We start from the raw sequence: 27126 nt of genomic DNA on the forward strand, positions 1-27126 counted from the left end.
AAAACATTGTTGGAGTGTCAGGATGCATAGATAGAAGGCAAATAAGCGTTCCATGGCTTTATTTCGCTTAGTTGCTTACTCTTGAGTAGAACTGCATATTCACTCAAGAAATGAGCACCTTTGTGAAATGACCCAAATTGAAGCAGAAAACATTGTTGGAGTGTCAGGATGCATAGATAGACAGCAAATAAGCGTTGCATGGCTTTATTTCGCTTAGTTACTTACTCTTGAGTAGAACTGCATATTCACTCAAGAAATGAGCACCTTTGTGAAATGACCCAAATTGAAGCAGAAAACATTGTTGGAGTGTCAGGATGCATAGATAGAAGGCAAATAAGTGTTCCATGGCTTTATTTCGCTTAGTTGCTTACTCTTGAGTAGAACTGCATATTCACTCCAGGAATAAGCACCTTTTTAAAATGAGTCAAATTGAAGCAGAACACATTGTTGGAGTGTCAGAATGCATAGATAGAAGGCATATAAGCGTTCCATGGCTTTATTTCGCTTAGTTGCTTACTCTTGAGTAGAACTGAATGTTCACTCCAGAAATAAGCATCTTTGTAAAATGAGCCAAATTGAAGCAGAAAACATTGTTGGAGTGTCAGAATGCATAGATAGAAGGCAAATAAGCGTTCCATGGCTTTATTTCGCTTAGTTGCTTACTCTTGAGTAGAACTGCATATTCAATCAAGAAATGAGCACCTTTGTGAAATGACCCAAATTGAAGCAGAAAACATTGTTGGAGTGTCAGGATGCATAGATAGAAGGCAAATAAGCGTTCCATGGCTTTATTTCGCTTAGTTGCTTACTCTTGAGTAGAACTGCATATTCACTCAAGAAATGAGCAACTTTGTGAAATGACCCAAATTGAAGCAGAAAACATTGTTGGAGTGTCAGGATGCATAGATAGAAGGCAAATAAGCGTTCTATGGCTTTATTTCGCTTAGTTGCTTACTCTTGAGTAGAACTGCATATTCACTCAAGAAATGAGCACCTTTGTGAAATGACCCAAATTGAAGCAGAAAACATTGTTGGAGTGTCAGAATGCATAGATAGAAGGCAAATAAGCGTTCCATGGCTTTATTTCTCTTAGTTGCTTACTCTTGAGTAGAACTGCATGTTCACTCCAGAAATAAGCATCTTTGTAAAATGAGTCAAATTGAAGCAGAACACATTGTTGGAGTGTCAGAATGCATAGATAGAAGGCAAATAAGCGTTCTATGGCTTTATTTTGCTTAGTTGCTTACTCTTGAGTAGAACTGCATGCTCACGCCAGAAATAAGCATCTTTGTAAAATGAGCCAAATTGAAGCAGAAAACATTGTTGGAGTGTCAGAATGCATAGATAGAAGGCAAATAAGCGTTCCATGGCTTTATTTCGCTTAGTTGCTTACTCTTGAGTAGAACTGCATATTCACTCCAGGAATAAGCACCATTGTAAAATGAGTCAAATTGAAGCAGAAAACCTTGTTGGAGTGTCAGGATGCATAGATAGAAGGCAAATAAGCGTTCCATGGCTTTATTTCGCTTAGTTGCTTACTCTTGAGTAGAACTGCATATTCACTCAAGAAATGAGCACCTTTGTGAAATGACCCAAATTGAAGCAGAAAACATTGTTGGAGTGTCAGGATGCATAGATAGAAGGCAAATAAGCGTTCCATGGCTTTATTTCGCTTAGTTGCTTACTCTTGAGTAGAACTGCATATTCACTCAAGAAATGAGCACCTTTGTGAAATGACCCAAATTGAAGCAGAAAACATTGTTGGAGTGTCAGGATGCATAGATAGACGGCAAATAAGCGTTCCATGGCTTTATTTCGCTTAGTTGCTTACTCTTGAGTAGAACTGAATGTTCACTCAAGAAATGAGCACCTTTGTGAAATGACCCAAATTGAAGCAGAAAACATTGTTGGAGTGTCAGGATGCATAGATAGACGGCAAATAAGCGTTCCATGGCTTTATTTCGCTTAGTTGCTTACTCTTGAGTAGAACTGCATATTCACTCAAGAAATGAGCACCTTTGTGAAATGACCCAAATTGAAGCAGAAAACATTGTTGGAGTGTCAGGATGCATAGATAGACGGCAAATAAGCGTTCCATGGCTTTATTTCGCTTAGTTGCTTACTCTTGAGTAGAACTGCATATTCACTCAAGAAATGAGCACCTTTGTGAAATGACCCAAATTGAAGCAGAAAACATTGTTGGAGTGTCAGGATGCATAGATAGACGGCAAATAAGCGTTCCATGGCTTTATTTCGCTTAGTTGCTTACTCTTGAGTAGAACTGAATGTTCACTCCAGAAATAAGCATCTTTGTAAAATGAGTCAAATTGAAGCAGAACACATTGTTGGAGTGTCAGAATGCATAGATAGAAGGCAAATAAGCGTTCCCTGGCCTTATTTCGCTTAGTTGCTTACTCTTGAGTAGAACTGCATGCTCACTCCAGGAATAAGCACCATTGTAAAATGAGCCAAATTGAAGCAGAAAACATTGTTGGAGTGTCAGAATGCATAGATAGAAGGCAAATAAGCGTTCCATGGCTTTATTTCGCTTAGTTGCTTACTCTTGAGTAGAACTGCATGTTCACTCTAGGAATAAGCACCTTTGTAAAATGAGTCAAATTGAAGCAGAACACATTGTTGGAGTGTCAGAATGCATAGATAGAAGGCAAATAAGCGTTCCATGGCTTTATTTCGCTTAGTTGCTTACTCTTGAGTAGAACTGCATATTCACTCAAGAAATGAGCACCTTTGTGAAATGACCCAAATTGAAGCAGAAAACATTGTTGGAGTGTCAGGATGCATAGATAGAAGGCAAATAAGCGTTCCATGGCTTTATTTCGCTTAGTTGCTTACTCTTGAGTAGAACTGCATATTCACTCAAGAAATGAGCACCTTTGTGAAATGACCCAAATTGAAGCAGAAAACATTGTTGGAGTGTCAGGATGCATAGATAGAAGGCAAATAAGCGTTCTATGGCTTTATTTTGCTTAGTTGCTTACTCTTGAGTAGAACTGCATGCTCACGCCAGAAATAAGCATCTTTGTAAAATGAGCCAAATTGAAGCAGAAAACATTGTTGGAGTGTCAGAATGCATAGATAGAAGGCAAATAAGCGTTCCATGGCTTTATTTCGCTTAGTTGCTTACTCTTGAGTAGAACTGCATATTCACTCCAGGAATAAGCACCATTGTAAAATGAGTCAAATTGAAGCAGAAAACCTTGTTGGAGTGTCAGGATGCATAGATAGAAGGCAAATAAGCGTTCCATGGCTTTATTTCGCTTAGTTGCTTACTCTTGAGTAGAACTGCATGTTCACTCTAGGAATAAGCACCTTTGTAAAATGAGTCAAATTGAAGCAGAACACATTGTTGGAGTGTCAGAATGCATAGATAGAAGGCAAATAAGCGTTCCATGGCTTTATTTCGCTTAGTTGCTTACTCTTGAGTCGAACTGCATATTCACTCAAGAAATGAGCACCTTTGTGAAATGACCCAAATTGAAGCAGAAAACATTGTTGGAGTGTCAGGATGCATAGATAGACGGCAAATAAGCGTTCCATGGCTTTATTTCGCTTAGTTGCTTACTCTTGAGTAGAACTGAATGTTCACTCCAGAAATAAGCATCTTTGTAAAATGAGCCAAATTGAAGCAGAAAACATTGTTGGAGTGTCAGAATGCATAGATAGAAGGCAAATAAGCGTTCCATGGCTTTATTTCGCTTAGTTGCTTACTCTTGAGTAGAACTGCATATTCAATCAAGAAATGAGCACCTTTGTGAAATGACCCAAATTGAAGCAGAAAACATTGTTGGAGTGTCAGGATGCATAGATAGAAGGCAAATAAGCGTTCCATGGCTTTATTTCGCTTAGTTGCTTACTCTTGAGTAGAACTGCATATTCACTCAAGAAATGAGCACCTTTGTGAAATGACCCAAATTGAAGCAGAAAACATTGTTGGAGTGTCAGGATGCATAGATAGAAGGCAAATAAGCGTTCTATGGCTTTATTTCGCTTAGTTGCTTACTCTTGAGTAGGACTGCATGTTCATGCCAGAAATAAGCATCTTTGTAAAATGAGCCAAATTGAAGCAGAAAACATTGTTGGAGTGTCAGAATGCATAGATAGAAGGCAAATAAGCGTTCCATGGCTTTATTTCGCTTAGTTGCTTACTCTTGAGTAGAACTGCATGTTCACTCCAGAAATAAGCATCTTTGTAAAATGAGTCAAATTGAAGCAGAACACATTGTTGGAGTGTCAAAATGCAGAGATAGAAGGCAAATAAGCGTTCCATGGCTTTATTTCGCTTAGTTGCTTACTCTTGAGTAGAACTGCATATTCACTCAAGAAATGAGCACCTTTGTGAAATGACCCAAATTGAAGCAGAAAACATTGTTGGAGTGTCAGGATGCATAGATTGAAGGCAAATAAGCGTTCCATGGCTTTATTTCGCTTAGTTGCTTATTCCTGAGTAGAACTGCATGTTCACTCCAGGAATAAGCACCTTTGTAAAATGAGTCAAATTGAAGCAGAACACATTGTTGGAGTGTCAGAATGCATAGATAGAAGGCAAATAAGCGTTCCCTGGCCTTATTTCGCTTAGTTGCTTACTCTTGGTAGAACTGCATATTCACTCCAGGAATAAGCACCTTTGTAAAATGAGTCAAATTGAAGCAGAACACATTGTTGGAGTGTCAGAATGCATAGATAGAAGGCAAATAAGCGTTCTATGGCTTTATTTCGCTTAGTTGCTTACTCTTGAGTAGAACTGCATGTTCACGCCAGAAATAAGCATCTTTGTAAAATGAGCCAAATTGAAGCATAAAACATTGTTGGAGTGTCAGAATGCATACATAGAAGGCAAATAAGCGTTCCATGGCTTTATTTCGCTTAGTTGCTTACTCTTGAGTAGAACTGCATATTCACTCAAGAAATGAGCACCTTTGTGAAATGACCCAAATTGAAGCAGAAAACATTGTTGGAGTGTCAGGATGCATAGATAGAAGGCAAATAAGCGTTCCATGGCTTTATTTCGCTTAGTTGCTTACTCTTGAGTAGAACTGCATATTCACTCAAGAAATGAGCACCTTTGTGAAATGACCCAAATTGAAGCAGAACACATTGTTGGAGTGTCAGGATGCATAGATAGAAGGCAAATAAGCGTTCTATGGCTTTATTTCGCTTAGTTGCTTACTCTTGAGTAGAACTGCATATTCACTCAAGAAATGAGCACCTTTGTGAAATGACCCAAATTGAAGCAGAAAACATTGTTGGAGTGTCAGGATGCATAGATTGAAGGCAAATAAGCGTTCCATGGCTTTATTTCGCTTAGTTGCTTATTCCTGAGTAGAACTGCATGTTCACTCCAGGAATAAGCACCTTTGTAAAATGAGTCAAATTGAAGCAGAACACATTGTTGGAGTGTCAGAATGCATAGATAGAAGGCAAATAAGCGTTCCCTGGCCTTATTTCGCTTAGTTGCTTACTCTTGGTAGAACTGCATATTCACTCCAGGAATAAGCACCTTTGTAAAATGAGTCAAATTGAAGCAGAACACATTGTTGGAGTGTCAGAATGCATAGATAGAAGGCAAATAAGCGTTCTATGGCTTTATTTCGCTTAGTTGCTTACTCTTGAGTAGAACTGCATGTTCACGCCAGAAATAAGCATCTTTGTAAAATGAGCCAAATTGAAGCATAAAACATTGTTGGAGTGTCAGAATGCATACATAGAAGGCAAATAAGCGTTCCATGGCTTTATTTCGCTTAGTTGCTTACTCTTGAGTAGAACTGCATATTCACTCAAGAAATGAGCACCTTTGTGAAATGACCCAAATTGAAGCAGAAAACATTGTTGGAGTGTCAGGATGCATAGATAGAAGGCAAATAAGCGTTCCATGGCTTTATTTCGCTTAGTTGCTTACTCTTGAGTAGAACTGCATATTCACTCAAGAAATGAGCACCTTTGTGAAATGACCCAAATTGAAGCAGAAAACATTGTTGGAGTGTCAGAATGCATAGATAGAAGGCAAATAAGCGTTCCATGGCTTTATTTCGCTTAGTTGCTTACTCTTGAGTAGAACTGCATATTCACTCCAGGAATAAGCACCTTTGGAAAATGAGTCAAATTGAAGCAGAACACATTGTTGGAGTGTCAAAATGCAGAGATAGAAGGCAAATAAGCGTTCCATGGCTTTATTTCGCTTAGTTGCTTACTCTTGAGTAGAACTGCATATTCACTCAAGAAATGAGCACCTTTGTGAAATGACCCAAATTGAAGCAGAAAACATTGTTGGAGTGTCAGGATGCATAGATTGAAGGCAAATAAGCGTTCCATGGCTTTATTTCGCTTAGTTGCTTATTCCTGAGTAGAACTGCATGTTCACTCCAGGAATAAGCACCTTTGTAAAATGAGTCAAATTGAAGCAGAACACATTGTTGGAGTGTCAGAATGCATAGATAGAAGGCAAATAAGCGTTCCCTGGCCTTATTTCGCTTAGTTGCTTACTCCTGGTAGAACTGCATATTCACTCCAGGAATAAGCACCTTTGTAAAATGAGTCAAATTGAAGCAGAACACATTGTTGGAGTGTCAGAATGCATAGATAGAAGGCAAATAAGCGTTCTATGGCTTTATTTCGCTTAGTTGCTTACTCTTGAGTAGAACTGCATGTTCACGCCAGAAATAAGCATCTTTGTAAAATGAGCCAAATTGAAGCATAAAACATTGTTGGAGTGTCAGAATGCATACATAGAAGGCAAATAAGCGTTCCATGGCTTTATTTCGCTTAGTTGCTTACTCTTGAGTAGAACTGCATATTCACTCAAGAAATGAGCACCTTTGTGAAATGACCCAAATTGAAGCAGAAAACATTGTTGGAGTGTCAGGATGCATAGATAGAAGGCAAATAAGCGTTCCATGGCTTTATTTCGCTTAGTTGCTTACTCTTGAGTAGAACTGCATATTCACTCAAGAAATGAGCACCTTTGTGAAATGACCCAAATTGAAGCAGAACACATTGTTGGAGTGTCAGGATGCATAGATAGAAGGCAAATAAGCGTTCTATGGCTTTATTTCGCTTAGTTGCTTACTCTTGAGTAGAACTGCATATTCACTCAAGAAATGAGCACCTTTGTGAAATGACCCAAAATGAAGCAGAAAACATTGTTGGAGTGTCAGGATGCATAGATTGAAGGCAAATAAGCGTTCCATGGCTTTATTTCGCTTAGTTGCTTATTCCTGAGTAGAACTGCATGTTCACTCCAGGAATAAGCACCTTTGTAAAATGAGTCAAATTGAAGCAGAACACATTGTTGGAGTGTCAGAATGCATAGATAGAAGGCAAATAAGCGTTCCCTGGCCTTATTTCGCTTAGTTGCTTACTCTTGGTAGAACTGCATATTCACTCCAGGAATAAGCACCTTTGTAAAATGAGTCAAATTGAAGCAGAACACATTGTTGGAGTGTCAGAATGCATAGATAGAAGGCAAATAAGCGTTCTATGGCTTTATTTCGCTTAGTTGCTTACTCTTGAGTAGAACTGCATGTTCACGCCAGAAATAAGCATCTTTGTAAAATGAGCCAAATTGAAGCATAAAACATTGTTGGAGTGTCAGAATGCATACATAGAAGGCAAATAAGCGTTCCATGGCTTTATTTCGCTTAGTTGCTTACTCTTGAGTAGAACTGCATATTCACTCAAGAAATGAGCACCTTTGTGAAATGACCCAAATTGAAGCAGAAAACATTGTTGGAGTGTCAGGATGCATAGATAGAAGGCAAATAAGCGTTCCATGGCTTTATTTCGCTTAGTTGCTTACTCTTGAGTAGAACTGCATATTCACTCAAGAAATGAGCACCTTTGTGAAATGACCCAAATTGAAGCAGAAAACATTGTTGGAGTGTCAGGATGCATAGATAGAAGGCAAATAAGCGTTCCATGGCTTTATTTCGCTTAGTTGCTTACTCTTGAGTAGAACTGCATGTTCACGCCAGAAATAAGCATCTTTGTAAAATGAGCCAAATTGAAGCATAAAACATTGTTGGAGTGTCAGAATGCATACATAGAAGGCAAATAAGCGTTCCATGGCTTTATTTCGCTTAGTTGCTTACTCTTGAGTAGAACTGCATATTCACTCAAGAAATGAGCACCTTTGTGAAATGACCCAAATTGAAGCAGAAAACATTGTTGGAGTGTCAGAATGCATAGATAGAAGGCAAATAAGCGTTCCATGGCTTTATTTCACTTAGTTGCTTACTCTTGAGTAGAACTGCATGTTCACTCCAGGAATAAGTACCTTTGTAAAATGAGTCAAATTGAAGCAGAACACATTGTTGGAGTGTCAGAATGCATAGATAGAAGGCAAATAAGCGTTCCATGGCTTTATTTCGCTTAGTTGCTTATTCTTGAGTAGAACTGCATGTTCACTCCAGGAATAAGCACCTTTGTAAAATGAGTCAAATTGAAGCAGAACACATTGTTGGAGTGTCAGAATGCATAGATAGAAGGCATATAAGCGTTCCATGGCTTTATTTCGCTTAGTTGCTTACTCTTGAGTAGAACTGCATGTTCACGCCAGAAATAAGCATCTTTGTAAAATGACCCAAATTGAAGCAGAAAACATTGTTGGAGTGTCAGAATGCATAGATAGAAGGCAAATAAGCGTTCTATGGCTTTATATCGCTTAGTTGCTTATTCTTGAGTAGAACTGCATATTCACTCCAGGAATAAGCACCTTTGTAAAATGAGTCAAATTCAAGCAGAACACATTGTTGGAGTGTTAGAATGCATAGATAGAAGGCAAATAAGCGTTCCATGGCTTTATTTCGCTTAGTTGCTTATTCCTGAGTAGAACTGCATGTTCACTCCAGGAATAAGCACCTTTGTAAAATGAGTCAAATTGAAGCAGGACACATTGTTGGAGTGTCAGAATGCATAGATAGAAGGCAAATAAGCGTTCTATGGCTTTATTTCGCTTAGTTGCTTACTCTTGAGTAGAACTGCATGTTCACGGCAGAAATAAGCATCTTTGTAAAATGAGCCAAATTGAAGCATAAAACATTGTTGGAGTGTCAGAATGCATAGATAGAAGGCAAATAAGCGTTCCATGGCTTTATTTCGCTTAGTTGCTTACTCTTGAGTAGAACTGCATATTCACTCAAGAAATGAGCACCTTTGTGAAATGACCCAAATTGAAGCAGAAAACATTGTTGGAGTGTCAGAATGCATAGATAGAAGGCAAATAAGCGTTCTATGGCTTTATTTCGCTTAGTTGCTTACTCTTGAGTAGAACTGCATGTTCACTCCAGAAATAAGCATCTTTGTAAAATGAGCCAAATTGAAGCAGAAAACATTGTTGGAGTGTCAGAATGCATAGATAGAAGGCAAATAAGCGTTCCATGGCTTTATTTCGCTTAGTTGCTTACTCTTGAGTAGAACTGCATATTCACTCAAGAAATGAGCACCTTAGTGAAATGAGCCAAATTGAAGCAGAAAACATTGTTGGAGTGTCAGAATGCATAGATAGAAGGCAAATAAGCGTTCCATGGCTTTATTTCGCTTAGTTGCTTACTCTTGAGTAGAACTGCATATTCACTCAAGAAATGAGCACCTTTGTGAAATGACCCAAATTGAAGCAGAAAACATTGTTGGAGTGTCAGGATGCATAGATAGAAGGCAAATAAGCGTTCCATGGCTTTATTTCGCTTAGTTGCTTACTCTTGAGTAGAACTGAATGTTCACTCCAGAAATAAGCATCTTTGTAAAATGAGCCAAATTGAAGCAGAAAACATTGTTGGAGTGTCAGAATGCATAGATAGAAGGCAAATAAACGTTCCATGGCTTTATTTCGCTTAGTTGCTTACTCTTGAGTAGAACTGAATGTTCACTCCAGAAATAAGCATCTTTGTAAAATGAGCCAAATTGAAGCAGAAAACATTGTTGGAGTGTCAGAATGCATAGATAGAAGGCAAATAAACGTTCCATGGCTTTATTTCGCTTAGTTGCTTACTCTTGAGTAGAACTGCATGTTCACGCCAGAAATAAGCATCTTTGTAAAATGAGCCAAATTGAAGCAGAAAACATTGTTGGAGTGTCAGAATGCATAGATAGAAGGCAAATAAGCGTTCCATGGCTTTATTTCGCTTAGTTGCTTACTCTTGAGTAGAACTGCATATTCACTCAAGAAATGAGCACCTTTGTGAAATGACCCAAATTGAAGCAGAAAACATTGTTGGAGTGTCAGGATGCATAGATAGAAGGCAAATAAGCGTTCCATGGCTTTATTTCGCTTAGTTGCTTACTCTTGAGTAGAACTGAATGTTCACTCCAGAAATAAGCATCTTTGTAAAATGAGCCAAATTGAAGCAGAAAACATTGTTGGAGTGTCAGAATGCATAGATAGAAGGCAAATAAACGTTCCATGGCTTTATTTCGCTTAGTTGCTTACTCTTGAGTAGAACTGCATATTCACTCAAGAAATGAGCACCTTTGTGAAATGACCCAAATTGGAGCAGAAAACATTGTTGGAGTGTCAGGATGCATAGATAGAAGGCAAATAAGCGTTCCATGGCTTTATTTCGCTTAGTTGCTTACTCTTGAGTAGAACTGCATATTCACTCAAGAAATGAGCACCTTTGTGAAATGACCCAAATTGAAGCAGAAAACATTGTTGGAGTGTCAGGATGCATAGATAGAAGGCAAATAAGCGTTCCATGGCTTTATTTCGCTTAGTTGCTTACTCTTGAGTAGAACTGCATGTTCACGACCGGAAAAAAGCATCTTTGTAAAATGAGTCAAATTGAAGAAGAACACATTGTTGGAGTGTCAGAATGCATAGATAGAAGGCAAATAAGCGTTCCATGGCTTTATTTCGCTTAGTTGCTTACTCTTGAGTAGAACTGCATATTCACTCAAGAAATGAGCACCTTTGTGAAATGACCCAAATTGAAGCAGAAAACATTGTTGGAGTGTCAGGATGCATAGATAGAAGGCAAATAAGCGTTCCATGGCTTTATTTCGCTTAGTTGCTTACTCTTGAGTAGAACTGAATGTTCACTCCAGAAATAAGCATCTTTGTAAAATGAGCCAAATTGAAGCAGAAAACATTGTTGGAGTGTCAGAATGCATAGATAGAAGGCAAATAAACGTTCCATGGCTTTATTTCGCTTAGTTGCTTACTCTTGAGTAGAACTGAATGTTCACTCCAGAAATAAGCATCTTTGTAAAATGAGCCAAATTGAAGCAGAAAACATTGTTGGAGTGTCAGAATGCATAGATAGAAGGCAAATAAACGTTCCATGGCTTTATTTCGCTTAGTTGCTTACTCTTGAGTAGAACTGCATGTTCACGCCAGAAATAAGCATCTTTGTAAAATGAGCCAAATTGAAGCAGAAAACATTGTTGGAGTGTCAGAATGCATAGATAGAAGGCAAATAAGCGTTCCATGGCTTTATTTCGCTTAGTTGCTTACTCTTGAGTAGAACTGCATATTCACTCAAGAAATGAGCACCTTTGTGAAATGACCCAAATTGAAGCAGAAAACATTGTTGGAGTGTCAGGATGCATAGATAGAAGGCAAATAAGCGTTCCATGGCTTTATTTCGCTTAGTTGCTTACTCTTGAGTAGAACTGAATGTTCACTCCAGAAATAAGCATCTTTGTAAAATGAGCCAAATTGAAGCAGAAAACATTGTTGGAGTGTCAGAATGCATAGATAGAAGGCAAATAAACGTTCCATGGCTTTATTTCGCTTAGTTGCTTACTCTTGAGTAGAACTGCATATTCACTCAAGAAATGAGCACCTTTGTGAAATGACCCAAATTGGAGCAGAAAACATTGTTGGAGTGTCAGGATGCATAGATAGAAGGCAAATAAGCGTTCCATGGCTTTATTTCGCTTAGTTGCTTACTCTTGAGTAGAACTGCATATTCACTCAAGAAATGAGCACCTTTGTGAAATGACCCAAATTGAAGCAGAAAACATTGTTGGAGTGTCAGGATGCATAGATAGAAGGCAAATAAGCGTTCCATGGCTTTATTTCGCTTAGTTGCTTACTCTTGAGTAGAACTGCATGTTCACGACCGGAAAAAAGCATCTTTGTAAAATGAGTCAAATTGAAGAAGAACACATTGTTGGAGTGTCAGAATGCATAGATAGAAGGCAAATAAGCGTTCTATGGCTTTATTTCGCTTAGTTGCTTACTCTTGAGTAGAACTGCATATTCACTCAAGAAATGAGCACCTTTGTGAAATGACCCAAATTGAAGCAGAAAACATTGTTGGAGTGTCAGGATGCATAGATAGAAGGCAAATAAGCGTTCCATGGCTTTATTTCGCTTAGTTGCTTACTCTTGAGTAGAACTGAATGTTCACTCCAGAAATAAGCATCTTTGTAAAATGAGCCAAATTGAAGCAGAACACATTGTTGGAGTGTCAGAATGCATAGATAGAAGGCAAATAAACGTTCCATGGCTTTATTTCGCTTAGTTGCTTACTCTTGAGTAGAACTGCATATTCACTCAAGAAATGAGCACCTTTGTGAAATGACCCAAATTGGAGCAGAAAACATTGTTGGAGTGTCAGGATGCATAGATAGAAGGCAAATAAGCGTTCCATGGCTTTATTTCGCTTAGTTGCTTACTCTTGAGTAGAACTGCATATTCACTCAAGAAATGAGCACCTTTGTGAAATGACCCAAATTGAAGCAGAAAACATTGTTGGAGTGTCAGGATGCATAGATAGAAGGCAAATAAGCGTTCCATGGCTTTATTTCGCTTAGTTGCTTACTCTTGAGTAGAACTGCATGTTCACGACCGGAAAAAAGCATCTTTGTAAAATGAGTCAAATTGAAGAAGAACACATTGTTGGAGTCTCAGAATGCATAGATAGATGGCAAATAAGCGTTCTATGGCTTTATTTCGCTTAGTTGCTTACTCTTGAGTAGAACTGCATGTTCACGCCAGAAATAAGCATCTTTGTAAAATGAGCCTAATTGAAGCATAAAACATTGTTGGAGTGTCAGAATGCATACATAGAAGGCAAATAAGCGTTCCATGGCTTTATTTCGCTTAGTTGCTTACTCTTGAGTAGAACTGCATATTCACTCAAGAAATGAGCACCTTTGTGAAATGACCCAAATTGAAGCAGAAAACATTGTTGGAGTGTCAGAATGCATAGATAGAAGGCAAATAAGCGTTCCATGGCTTTATTTCGCTTAGTTGCTTACTCTTGAGTAGAACTGCATGTTCACTCCAGGAATAAGCACCTTTGTAAAATGAGTCAAATTGAAGCAGAACACATTGTTGGAGTGTCACAATGCATAGATAGAAGGCAAATAAGCGTTCCATGGCTTTATTTCGCTTAGTTGCTTATTCTTGAATAGAACTGCATGTTCACTCCAGGAATAAGCACCTTTGTAAAATGAGTCAAATTGAAGCAGAACACATTGTTGGAGTGTCAGAATGCATACATAGAAGGCAAATAAGCGTTCCATGGCTTTATTTCGCTTAGTTGCTTACTCTTGAGTAGAACTGCATGTTCACGCCAGAAATAAGCATCTTTGTAAAATGACCCAAATTGAAGCAGAAAACATTGTTGGAGTGCCAGAAATCATAGATAGAAGTCAAATAAGCGTTCCATGGCTTTATTTCGCTTAGTTGCTTACTCTTGAGTAGAACTGCATATTCACTCCAGGAATAAGCACCTTTGTAAAATGAGTCAAATTGAAGCAGAACACATTGTTGGAGTGTCAGGATGCATAGATAGAAGGCAAATAAGCGTTCCCTGGCTTTATTTCGCTTAGTTGCTTACTCTTGAGTAGAACTGCATGTTCACGACCGGAAAAAAGCATCTTTGTAAAATGAGTCAAATTGAAGAAGAACACATTGTTGGAGTGTCAGAATGCATAGATAGAAGGCAAATAAGCGTTCTATGGCTTTATTTCGCTTAGTTGCTTACTCTTGAGTAGAACTGCATATTCACTCAAGAAATGAGCACCTTTGTGAAATGACCCAAATTGAAGCAGAAAACATTGTTGGAGTGTCAGGATGCATAGATAGAAGGCAAATAAGCGTTCCATGGCTTTATTTCACTTAGTTGCTTACTCTTGAGTAGAACTGAATGTTCACTCCAGAAATAAGCATCTTTGTAAAATGAGCCAAATTGAAGCAGAACACATTGTTGGAGTGTCAGAATGCATAGATAGAAGGCAAATAAACGTTCCATGGCTTTATTTCGCTTAGTTGCTTACTCTTGAGTAGAACTGCATATTCACTCAAGAAATGAGCACCTTTGTGAAATGACCCAAATTGGAGCAGAAAACATTGTTGGAGTGTCAGGATGCATAGATAGAAGGCAAATAAGCGTTCCATGGCTTTATTTCGCTTAGTTGCTTACTCTTGAGTAGAACTGCATATTCACTCAAGAAATGAGCACCTTTGTGAAATGACCCAAATTGAAGCAGAAAACATTGTTGGAGTGTCAGGATGCATAGATAGAAGGCAAATAAGCGTTCCATGGCTTTATTTCGCTTAGTTGCTTACTCTTGAGTAGAACTGCATGTTCACGACCGGAAAAAAGCATCTTTGTAAAATGAGTCAAATTGAAGAAGAACACATTGTTGGAGTCTCAGAATGCATAGATAGATGGCAAATAAGCGTTCTATGGCTTTATTTCGCTTAGTTGCTTACTCTTGAGTAGAACTGCATATTCACTCCAGGAATAAGCACCTTTGTAAAATGAGTCAAATTGAAGCAGAACACATTGTTGGAGTGTCAGAATGCATAGATAGAAGGCAAATAAGCGTTCTATGGCTTTATTTCGCTTAGTTGCTTACTCTTGAGTAGAACTGCATGTTCACGCCAGAAATAAGCATCTTTGTAAAATGAGCCAAATTGAAGCATAAAACATTGTTGGAGTGTCAGAATGCATACATAGAAGGCAAATAAGCGTTCCATGGCTTTATTTCGCTTAGTTGCTTACTCTTGAGTAGAACTGCATATTCACTCAAGAAATGAGCACCTTTGTGAAATGACCCAAATTGAAGCAGAAAACATTGTTGGAGTGTCAGGATGCATAGATAGAAGGCAAATAAGCGTTCCATGGCTTTATTTCGCTTAGTTGCTTACTCTTGAGTAGAACTGCATATTCACTCAAGAAATGAGCACCTTTGTGAAATGACCCAAATTGAAGCAGAACACATTGTTGGAGTGTCAGGATGCATAGATAGAAGGCAAATAAGCGTTCTATGGCTTTATTTCGCTTAGTTGCTTACTCTTGAGTAGAACTGCATATTCACTCAAGAAATGAGCACCTTTGTGAAATGACCCAAATTGAAGCAGAAAACATTGTTGGAGTGTCAGGATGCATAGATAGAAGTCAAATAAGCGTTCCATGGCTTTATTTCGCTTAGTTGCTTATTCCTGAGTAGAACTGCATGTTCACTCCAGGAATAAGCACCTTTGTAAAATGAGTCAAATTGAAGCAGAACACATTGTTGGAGTGTCAGAATGCATAGATAGAAGGCAAATAAACGTCCCATGGCTTTATTTCGCTTAGTTGCTTATTCCTGAGTAGAACTGCATGTTCACTCCAGGAATAAGCACCTTTGTGAAATGACCCAAATTGAAGCAGAAAACATTGTTGGAGTGTCAGAATGCATAGATAGAAGGCAAATAAACGTTCCATGGCTTTATTTCGCTTAGTTGCTTACTCTTGAGTAGAACTGCATGTTCACTCCAGAAATAAGCATCTTTGTAAAATGAGTCAAATTGAAGCAGAACACATTGTTGGAGTGTCAGAATGCATAGATAGAAGGCAAATAAGCGTTCTATGGCTTTATTTCGCTTAGTTGCTTACTCTTGAGTAGAACTGCATGTTCACGGCAGAAATAAGCATCTTTGTAAAATGAGCCAAATTGAAGCAGAAAACATTGTTGGAGTGTCAGAATGCATAGATAGAAGGCAAATAAGCGTTCCATGGCTTTATTTCGCTTAGTTGCTTACTCTTGAGTAGAACTGCATATTCACTCCAGGAATAAGCACATTTGTAAAATGAGTCAAATTGAAGCAGAAAACATTGTTGGAGTGTCAGGATGCATAGATAGAAGGCAAATAAGCGTTCCATGGCTTTATTTCGCTTAGTTGCTTACTCTTGAGTAGAACTGCATGTTCACTCTAAGAATAAGCACCTTTGTAAAATGAGTCAAATTGAAGCAGAACACATTGTTGGAGTGTCAGAATGCATAGATAGAAGGCAAATAAGCGTTCCCTGGCCTTATTTCGCTTAGTTGCTTACTCTTGAGTAGAACTGCATGTTCACTCCAGGAATAAGCACCTTTGTAAAATGAGTCAAATTGAAGCAGAACACATTGTTGGAGTGTAAGAATGCATAGATAGAAGGCAAATAAGCGTTCCATGGCTTTATTTCGCTTAGTTGCTTACTCTTGAGTAGAACTGCATATTCACTCCAGGAATAAGCACCTTGGAAAATGAGTCAAATTGAAGCAGAACACATTGTTGGAGTGTCAGAATGCAGAGATAGAAGGCAAATAAGCGTTCCATGGCTTTATTTCGCTTAGTTGCTTACTCTTGAGTAGAACTGCATATTCACTCCAGGAATAAGCACCTTGGAAAATGAGTCAAATTGAAGCAGAAAACATTGTTGGAGTGTCAGGATGCATAGATAGAAGGCAAATAAGCGTTCCATGGCTTTATTTCGCTTAGTTGCTTACTCTTGAGTAGAACTGCATATTCACTCAAGAAATGAGCACCTTTGTGAAATGACCCAAATTGAAGCAGAAAACATTGTTGGAGTGTCAGAATGCATAGATAGAAGGCAAATAAGCGTTCCATGGTGTCACAGTGGCCGGAGTGGACTACTTCAGAGTAACGACGCTACGCAGCTCTGCATTTTATTCTTTTATTGGTGCTGCGTATTTACAGTGCTCAAGTCATTGCTATTTACACGGAGCGAGGTTGTCAGTCGGTTTCAGAACCTCCTAATGGCTTTTGGCGCGTCTTTCTCCAACACAAAAGCTTTGGCAGACCCATCCTCTTGCCCCTCCTCTTCCTGCGTAATTCTGGAGTTGGGGGGATGGGTCTTCCCCCCTTACTTGCCCCTTCCTGTCCCACCTGGGACCCTGGCTCCTCTACCTTGCCTGAGCCTCGGACACGACTTCCTGCTTCCCCACTGGAATCGGAACTCTCCCTGCTTTCCCCTTTGCTCGGGGACGGGCTTGAACTCAGGAGGGGAGGGACTTCGCGATATCCCCTGTCCCTCACATCCACCCCCCTCCCAAGCTCTCCTTCACCCCTCCCCAGGCCCCCCCCATGTGTCGGTGACGACTGGAAGCCTAAAAACTCGGTGCTCTCCGAGCCCGTTGGTGTGAACACCTCCCCCCAGTCCTGCGAGCCCCCCCCTTCCGCCTGGGAGGACGGGAATCCCAAAAAGTCCGTGGCGTCAGAGCTGGTGGGGGTAAAAATGTTTTGCCAATCTGCTCCTTCCTCTGACTGGGTGGATCTTGGCGACACCCATACCTCATCCTCTGGTTCCTCAAACTCCGCTTCCCAGCGCCATGGTGAGCTGTTCTCCCGTGCCTCCTCCTCCTCCCCCTCCCTTTCCATGTGCCAGGGCTTGGGTCTGTGGGGAAAGAGGGCGTGAAATTCTTCCACCAAGAATTCCTCCTGTATCTGAGTGGCGGGAACCCATTCATTCTGGGACGGTGGAGCATCCTCCCATGCCATGAGGTACTCCAGGCCCCCCACCCCCCACCTTGAATCCAGGATGGCCGTGGCCTCATTGAGTTGCTCCCTGCTTTCCCTCTCCCCCCCTCCCTCGGGGGTTTGTTCGCTGTCTCTGAGCCTGCTGCTTTCCCTGTACGGCGACAGCAGCGATCTATGAAACACTGGATGCACCCTCATGTCCTCTGGCAGTGCCAGCCTGTATGCCACCGGGTTGACCTGTTGCGTGACCGTGAAGGGGCCCAGCCATTTGGGTGCCAGCTTTTTGCACCTCCCTCTGGTGGGAAGGCCCTCCGAGGACAACCACACCTTGTCCCCCACCCTGATGACCTCCCCTTGTCGCCTGTGGCGATCTGCCCCCTTTTTGTACGCTTCCTTGGCCCTCTCCAAGTGTTCTCTGAGCTGCTGGTGCACCGTCTCCAGTTCCTCTGCCCAATCCTCAGCCTGTGGGCCCTCCTCCTCCTCCTCCCTCTCCCTCTCTGGGAAAGATCTGAGGTCGCGCCCGTAATTGGCCTTAAAGGGCGACACCCCTGTGGAGACGTGCACTGCATTGTTGTAGGCAAATTCTGCTAGTGGCAAGCGATCCACCCAGTCCGTTTGCCGCTGGCTGACGTAGCATCTCAGGTACTGCTGCAGAATGGCGTTGACCCTCTCCGCTTGTCCGTTGGTCTGCGGGTGTCTAGCCGTCGACAAGCTGACCTCCACCTGCAGGAGGTTCATGAGCCGCCGCCAGAACCTGGAAACAAATTGGCGGCCACGATCCGAAATAACCCTTAAAGGTAATCCATGCAGTCTGAAAATGTGATCAACAAACAGTTTGGCTGTCTCTTCTGCCGAGACTGCCCTGGCACACGGTATAAAGTGACACATTTTGGACATGAGGTCCACCACCACCAACACTGCAGTCTTACCCCTGGACGAAGGCAGATCTGTGATGAAGTCCATGGACACCACTTCCCACGGCCTGTGTGGTGTGGCTAAGGGCTCCAGCAACCCTGGTGGCGCTGCTCTGACCACCTTCGCCCGCTGGCAGGTGGTACAGCCCCTTACATAGTCTCGAACATCTTCCCTCACCCCTGGCCACCAGAAGTGTCTCATGACTAGGTGAGTGGTCTTGTCCCTTCCAAAATGCCCCGCTGTAGGGTTGTCGTGCATCTGCTTGAGGACCGTACGTCGAAGCTGGGTGGTGGGTAGGTACAGCGCACCCTTGTAGAAAAGCAGCCCTCTGCGTTCTGCAAAGTCTTTTGCCTGCTCCCTCCCCCCTCTCAGTTCTCTGAAGATGCGGTTGGCAAATTCATCCGCTGCCGTCAGTGCTGTGAGTTCTGCCTCGCTCACCACTGCTGCTCCGCAGGACCATGCCGACGGGGGGAAAATGTGCCTTGGGGCTGGTGGCGCCTCCTCCTCCATGTACTCTGGCTTGCGGGAGAGGGCATCCGCCCTGACATTCTGCTCTCCTGGGATGTAGTGTATGGAGAAGTTGAAGTTCGAGAAGAACTCCGCCCACCGTATCTGCCGCTGGTTGAGCACCCTGGCAGTTCTCCAGAACTCCAGGTTCTTGTGGTCTGTGCACACCTGGATGGGGTGCTTGGCGCCCACCAGGAAGTGTCTCCAGTGCTGGAACGCCGCGTGGATCGCAAGAAGTTCCCGATCAAAAACTGTGTAGTTTCGCTCGGGCTGGGTCAACTTCCTGGAGAAGAAGGCACAGGGTCTCCACTCTCTGTTGGCGTCCAGTTGCAACAAAATGGCGCCCACAGCCTTATCAGAAGCATCTGTTTCAATGCGTAGGGGCGCGTCCTGAACCACGTGGAACAGGTTCTGGTCTGAGGCGAACACCCTCTTGAGGCTTTCGAACGCTGCTTGCGCCTCTGGTGTCCACCTGAACTTCTGCTTGCCTCTCAGGCAGTCAGTGATGGGAGCCGTAACTCGAGAGAAGTTCTTGATGAACTTCCTGTAGAAGTTGGCAAAGCCTAGTAGGCGTTGGGCATCTTTGCGCGTCCTGGGGCTGTGCCAGTCCAGGATGGTCTGCACCTTGTCCTTGTCCATTGCCAGCCCCTTGTCTGACAGCTTGTAGCCCAGGAAGTCCACCTCCTTGGTGTGAAACTTGCACTTCTCCAGCTTCACATACAGGTGGTTCTCCTTCAGGCGCTGTAACACCTCCCTGACGTCCTTCACGTGCTGCACTGGGTCGTTGGAGTAAATAAGGATGTCATCCAGAAAGACCAAGCATTTCCTGAAGAGTAGGGACCCCAGGACGTGGTGCATGAAGGCCTGGAAGCATGCTGAGCCCCCTTGCAACCCGAAGGGCATCACCAGATATTCAAAAGAGCCCAGAGGCGTGAACATCGTGGTTTTCCACTCATCGCCTTCCCGGATCCTGATCAAGTTGTACGCCCCCCTCAGGTCTAGCTTGGTGAAAATCTTGCCTCTGCGTGCCGCTGTCAGGAGATCATCCACTCTGGGCATGGGGAAAGCCACTGGCTCTGTCACCGAATTCAGCCGTCTAAAATCCACCACAAGACGGCGCTGTTGCGTGTCTTTCTTGTCCACCCAGAAGACCGGGCTGCCCCCTGCTGCCTTGCTTTCTCTGATGAACCCCCGCTTGAGGTTCTTGTCGATAAAAGCGCGCAGATCCTCCAGTTCCTGGTCTGACATGGCGTACAGCTTGGCTGGGGGTATAGTTGCCCCAGGCACCAGGTTGATCTGGCAGTCAAAAGGCCTGTGTGGGGGCAGGTGGTCGGACTCCGCTTCACTGAAGACCTCCTGCAGGTCCCAGTATGGTTTGGGTATCGCCTCACCCCCTTTGACGTGCATGGTGGCCACCGTGGCTATCGGAGGCCCCTCCCCTGGTTGGTGCTGCATGCAATGTTCCAGGCAAAAGTCCGATCCAAAAGTGATGCATCTCTGATGCCAACTTATGGAGGGGTCGTGGCGCGCCAGCCAGCTCATGCCCAAAACGATTGGGGGGTCTGAGATGGTGGTGACGTTGAATGCCAGTGTCTCTGAGTGCCTTCCAACCGTCATTCTCATGGGGGGGGTTTGATGAGTGATGGCCCCTCCCAGCAGCTCTCTGCCGTCAATGGTTGCCACGTGCAGAGGAAAATCCAGCTGCAGAAGCTGGATCTGGTGCTCTTCTGCAAAGTTTCTCGAGAAGAAGTTGGCTGAGGCACCACTGTCAATTAGGGCGAGGACCGTCAATGGATAGCCATTTGGGAGCGTGAGCGTCACTTCTAGAACCACTCCTGCTCTGGGAGGGGTGGGCTGGCTCTGCTCCTCTCTGTGCGGGTGGGTGGGCTGGGGCTGTTGTCTGCTGACTGTGCCTGGCTGCCGCCCCTTGTCTCCTGCAGCCAGGCTTTCCCGTTTCCCTGCTGTGGTGCTGCGTCAGTGGGGGAGGGCACAACCGTTCCCGCCTTTCCTTGCCACTCCCTGCGATGTGGGCAGTCTCTGACGAGATGCTGGGGGGAGTTGCAGAGAAAGCAATTCCCACCCCTTCCCTCCTTGCGTCTTGGCGCCGCTGGGGTTTGAAAAGCCCGCGCGCGCGCGCTATCAATCTGCATGGGTTCCTGGTCCTGACTGGCCCCAGGCGTGGCTTGAAAGGGTTGTTGAGGGAGTGGCTTCTCCTGCGACCGTGGGAACCAAGCCCGCTTTGCGCGCGTTGCTTGCTTGTCGCTCCATCTGGATCCCTGCCTCACCCCCACCGCCAGAGCCGCTTTGCTCAGTTGATCCATATTACTGGGCTTTGGACCTCTCGAGAGCTCATCCTTCACCTCCTCATGCAACCCCAAGTAAAACGCCGCTTGCATTGGGGCAGACTCCAGATCCCACCCCAATCTGTGCACCAGCATGGTGAATTTCGCCCAATACGCGCGAACTGTCATATTTCCTTGGCGTAAATTATGAAGTTCCTCCTTAGTCTGGTCCATATGACTATCGGACGAATACATCGTTTTCAAACCTTCTAGAAATAGTTTGACATTCTTCATGCAAGGATTCCTTGTTGCAATTAACGGTCTTAGCCACTCCCTGGCCGCCCCTGTAAGGTGCTCCACAATAAACGCTACTCTGTGCTCATCATCAGGGAACTCATCGTGGTGCAGCTCAAGAGCATACACAATCTCAGTCTCAAAGCCCTGAAACTCCTTCGGGTCTCCATTGAACTTGCTTACTAGGGTCCCGGCTCTCCTTCCTGGCAGCACTTGGACTTGGGGTGCCCCTCCCGCCTTGTTTTTCTCTGCATCCAGCTTGTTTTGGAGGTCTACCGCCACCGCCCTTAAATGCTGCTCTTTTTCCTGGAGCTCTCTCACCTGTTCCGCAAGTTGTAGCCGGTCGTCCTGGACCTTCTTAGTCTCCTCTTTAGCTGCCTTCAATTCTCCCTGCGCCTGCAGCGACAGCTGTTGCAGTTCTAGCTGGGCTTGCTCAGCGATCTGCCGCCACTTCTCCGCCTCTGACACGCTCATCCCGGCAACTCCAAAGTAGCCCAAAAGCCATTAGGAGGTTGCTGTCACAGTGGCCGGAGTGGACTACTTCAGAGTAACGACGCTACGCAGCTCTGCATTTTATTCTTTTATTGGTGCTGCGTATTTACAGTGCTCAAGTCATTGCTATTTACACGGAGCGAGGTTGTCAGTCGGTTTCAGAACCTCCTAATGGCTTTTGGCGCGTCTTTCTCCAACACAAAAGCTTTGGCAGACCCATCCTCTTGCCCCTCCTCTTCCTGCGTAATTCTGGAGTTGGGGGGATGGGTCTTCCCCCCTTACTTGCCCCTTCCTGTCCCACCTGGGACCCTGGCTCCTCTACCTTGCCTGAGCCTCGGACACGACTTCCTGCTTCCCCACTGGAATCGGAACTCTCCCTGCTTTCCCCTTTGCTCGGGGACGGGCTTGAACTCAGGAGGGGAGGGACTTCGCGATATCCCCTGTCCCTCACACATGGCTTTATTTCGCTTAGTTGCTTACTCTTGAGTAGAACTGCATGTTCACGCCAGAAATAAGCATCTTTGTAAAATGACCCAAATTGAAGCAGAAAACATTGTTGGAGTGCCAGAAATCATAGATAGAAGTCAAATAAGCGTTCCATGGCTTTATTTCGCTTAGTTGCTTACTCTTGAGTAGAACTGCATATTCACTCCAGGAATAAGCACCTTTGTAAAATGAGTCAAATTGAAGCAGAACACATTGTTGGAGTGTCAGGATGCATAGATAGAAGGCAAATAAGCGTTCCATGGCTTTATTTCGCTTAGTTGCTTACTCTTGAGTAGAACTGCATGTTCACGACCGGAAAAAAGCATCTTTGTAAAATGAGTCAAATTGAAGAAGAACACATTGTTGGAGTGTCAGAATGCATAGATAGAAGGCAAATAAGCGTTCTATGGCTTTATTTCGCTTAGTTGCTTACTCTTGAGTAGAACTGCATATTCACTCAAGAAATGAGCACCTTTGTGAAATGACCCAAATTGAAGCAGAAAACATTGTTGGAGTGTCAGGATGCATAGATAGAAGGCAAATAAGCGTTCCATGGCTTTATTTCACTTAGTTGCTTACTCTTGAGTAGAACTGAATGTTCACTCCAGAAATAAGCATCTTTGTAAAATGAGCCAAATTGAAGCAGAACACATTGTTGGAGTGTCAGAATGCATAGATAGAAGGCAAATAAACGTTCCATGGCTTTATTTCGCTTAGTTGCTTACTCTTGAGTAGAACTGCATATTCACTCAAGAAATGAGCACCTTTGTGAAATGACCCAAATTGGAGCAGAAAACATTGTTGGAGTGTCAGGATGCATAGATAGAAGGCAAATAAGCGTTCCATGGCTTTATTTCGCTTAGTTGCTTACTCTTGAGTAGAACTGCATATTCACTCAAGAAATGAGCACCTTTGTGAAATGACCCAAATTGAAGCAGAAAACATTGTTGGAGTGTCAGGATGCATAGATAGAAGGCAAATAAGCGTTCCATGGCTTTATTTCGCTTAGTTGCTTACTCTTGAGTAGAACTGCATGTTCACGACCGGAAAAAAGCATCTTTGTAAAATGAGTCAAATTGAAGAAGAACACATTGTTGGAGTCTCAGAATGCATAGATAGATGGCAAATAAGCGTTCTATGGCTTTATTTCGCTTAGTTGCTTACTCTTGAGTAGAACTGCATGTTCACGCCAGAAATAAGCATCTTTGTAAAATGAGCCTAATTGAAGCATAAAACATTGTTGGAGTGTCAGAATGCATACATAGAAGGCAAATAAGCGTTCCATGGCTTTATTTCGCTTAGTTGCTTACTCTTGAGTAGAACTGCATATTCACTCAAGAAATGAGCACCTTTGTGAAATGACCCAAATTGAAGCAGAAAACATTGTTGGAGTGTCAGAATGCATACATAGAAGGCAAATAAGCGTTCCATGGCTTTATTTCGCTTAGTTGCTTACTCTTGAGTAGAACTGCATGGTCACTCCAGGAATAAGCACCTTTGTAAAATGAGTCAAATTGAAGCAGAACACATTGTTGGAGTGTCACAATGCATAGATAGAAGGCAAATAAGCGTTCCATGGCTTTATTTCGCTTAGTTGCTTATTCTTGAATAGAACTGCATGTTCACTCCAGGAATAAGCACCTTTGTAAAATGAGTCAAATTGAAGCAGAACACATTGTTGGAGTGTCAGAATGCATAGATAGAAGGCAAATAAGCGTTCCATGGCTTTATTTCGCTTAGTTGCTTACTCTTGAGTAGAACTGCATGTTCACGCCAGAAATAAGCATCTTTGTAAAATGACCCAAATTGAAGCAGAAAACATTGTTGGAGTGCCAGAAATCATAGATAGAAGTCAAATAAGCGTTCCATGGCTTTATTTCGCTTAGTTGCTTACTCTTGAGTAGAACTGCATATTCACTCCAGGAATAAGCACCTTTGTAAAATGAGTCAAATTGAAGCAGAACACATTGTTGGAGTGTTAGAATGCATAGATAGAAGGCAAATAAACGTCCCATGGCTTTATTTCGCTTAGTTGCTTATTCCTGAGTAGAACTGCATGTTCACTCCAGGAATAAGCACCTTTGTGAAATGACCCAAATTGAAGCAGAAAACATTGTTGGAGTGTCAGAATGCATAGATAGAAGGCAAATAAACGTTCCATGGCTTTATTTCGCTTAGTTGCTTACTCTTGAGTAGAACTGCATGTTCACTCCAGAAATAAGCATCTTTGTAAAATGAGTCAAATTGAAGCAGAACACATTGTTGGAGTGTCAGAATGCATAGATAGAAGGCAAATAAGCGTTCTATGGCTTTATTTCGCTTAGTTGCTTACTCTTGAGTAGAACTGCATGTTCACGGCAGAAATAAGCATCTTTGTAAAATGAGCCAAATTGAAGCAGAAAACATTGTTGGAGTGTCAGAATGCATAGATAGAAGGCAAATAAGCGTTCCATGGCTTTATTTCCCTTAGTTGCTTACTCTTGAGTAGAACTGCATATTCACTCCAGGAATAAGCACATTTGTAAAATGAGTCAAATTGAAGCAGAAAACATTGTTGGAGTGTCAGGATGCATAGATAGAAGGCAAATAAGCGTTCCATGGCTTTATTTCGCTTAGTTGCTTACTCTTGAGTAGAACTGCATGTTCACTCTAAGAATAAGCACCTTTGTAAAATGAGTCAAATTGAAGCAGAACACATTGTTGGAGTGTCAGAATGCATAGATAGAAGGCAAATAAGCGTTCCCTGGCCTTATTTCGCTTAGTTGCTTACTCTTGAGTAGAACTGCATGTTCACTCCAGGAATAAGCACCTTTGTAAAATGAGTCAAATTGAAGCAGAACACATTGTTGGAGTGTAAGAATGCATAGATAGAAGGCAAATAAGCGTTCCATGGCTTTATTTCGCTTAGTTGCTTACTCTTGAGTAGAACTGCATATTCACTCCAGGAATAAGCACCTTGGAAAATGAGTCAAATTGAAGCAGAACACATTGTTGGAGTGTCAGAATGCAGAGATAGAAGGCAAATAAGCGTTCCATGGCTTTATTTCGCTTAGTTGCTTACTCTTGAGTAGAACTGCATATTCACTCCAGGAATAAGCACCTTGGAAAATGAGTCAAATTGAAGCAGAAAACATTGTTGGAGTGTCAGGATGCATAGATAGAAGGCAAATAAGCGTTCCATGGCTTTATTTCGCTTAGTTGCTTACTCTTGAGTAGAACTGCATATTCACTCAAGAAATGAGCACCTTTGTGAAATGACCCAAATTGAAGCAGAAAACATTGTTGGAGTGTCAGAATGCATAGATAGAAGGCAAATAAGCGTTCCATGGCTTTATTTCGCTTAGTTGCTTACTCTTGAGTAGAACTGCATGTTCACGCCAGAAATAAGCATCTTTGTAAAATGACCCAAATTGAAGCAGAAAACATTGTTGGAGTGTCAGAATGCATAGATAGAAGGCAAATAAGCGTTCCATGGCTTTATTTCGCTTAGTTGCTTATTCCTGAGTAGAACTGCATGTTCACTCCAGGAATAAGAACCTTTGTAAAATGAGTCAAATTGAAGCAGAACACATTGTTGGAGTGTCAGAATGCATAGATAGAAGGCAAATAATCGTTCCATGGCTTTATTTCGCTTAGTTGCTTACTCTTGAGTAGAACTGCATGTTCACTCTAGGAATAAGCACCTTTGTAAAATGAGTCAAATTGAAGCAGAACACATTGTTGGAGTGTCAGAATGCATATATAGAAGGCAAATAAGCGTTCCCTGGCCTTATTTCGCTTAGTTGCTTACTCTTGAGTAGAACTGCATATTCACTCCAGGAATAAGCACCTTTGTAAAATGAGTCAAATTGAAGCATAAAACATTGTTGGAGTGTCAGAATGCATAGATAGAAGGCAAATAACCGTTCTATGGCTTTATTTCGCTTAGTTGCTTACTCTTGAGTAGAACTGCATGTTCACGCCAGAAATAAGCATCTTTGTAAAATGAGCCAAATTGAAGCATAAAACATTGTTGGAGTGTCAGAATGCATACATAGAAGGCAAATAAGCGTTCCATGGCTTTATTTCGCTTAGTTGCTTACTCTTGAGTAGAACTGCATATTCACTCAAGAAATGAGCACCTTTGTGAAATGACCCAAATCGAAGCAGAAAACATTGTTGGAGTGTCAGGATGCATAGATAGAAGGCAAAGAAGCGTTCCATGGCTTTATTTCGCTTAGTTGCTTACTCTTGAGTAGAACTGAATGTTCACTCCAGAAATAAGCATCTTTGTAAAATGAGCCAAATTGAAGCAGAAAACGTTGTTGGAGTGTCAGAATGCAGAGATAGAAGGCAAATAAGCGTTCCATGGCTTTATATCGCTTAGTTGCTTACTCTTGAGTAGAACTGCATATTCACTCAAGAAATGAGCACCTTTGTGAAATGACCCAAATTGAA

Source organism: Zootoca vivipara, unplaced genomic scaffold (assembly GCF_965207765.1).
Source record: "Zootoca vivipara unplaced genomic scaffold, rZooViv2.hap1.1 HAP1_SCAFFOLD_19, whole genome shotgun sequence".
In the NCBI taxonomy this organism is placed as follows: Eukaryota; Metazoa; Chordata; class Lepidosauria; order Squamata; family Lacertidae; genus Zootoca; species Zootoca vivipara.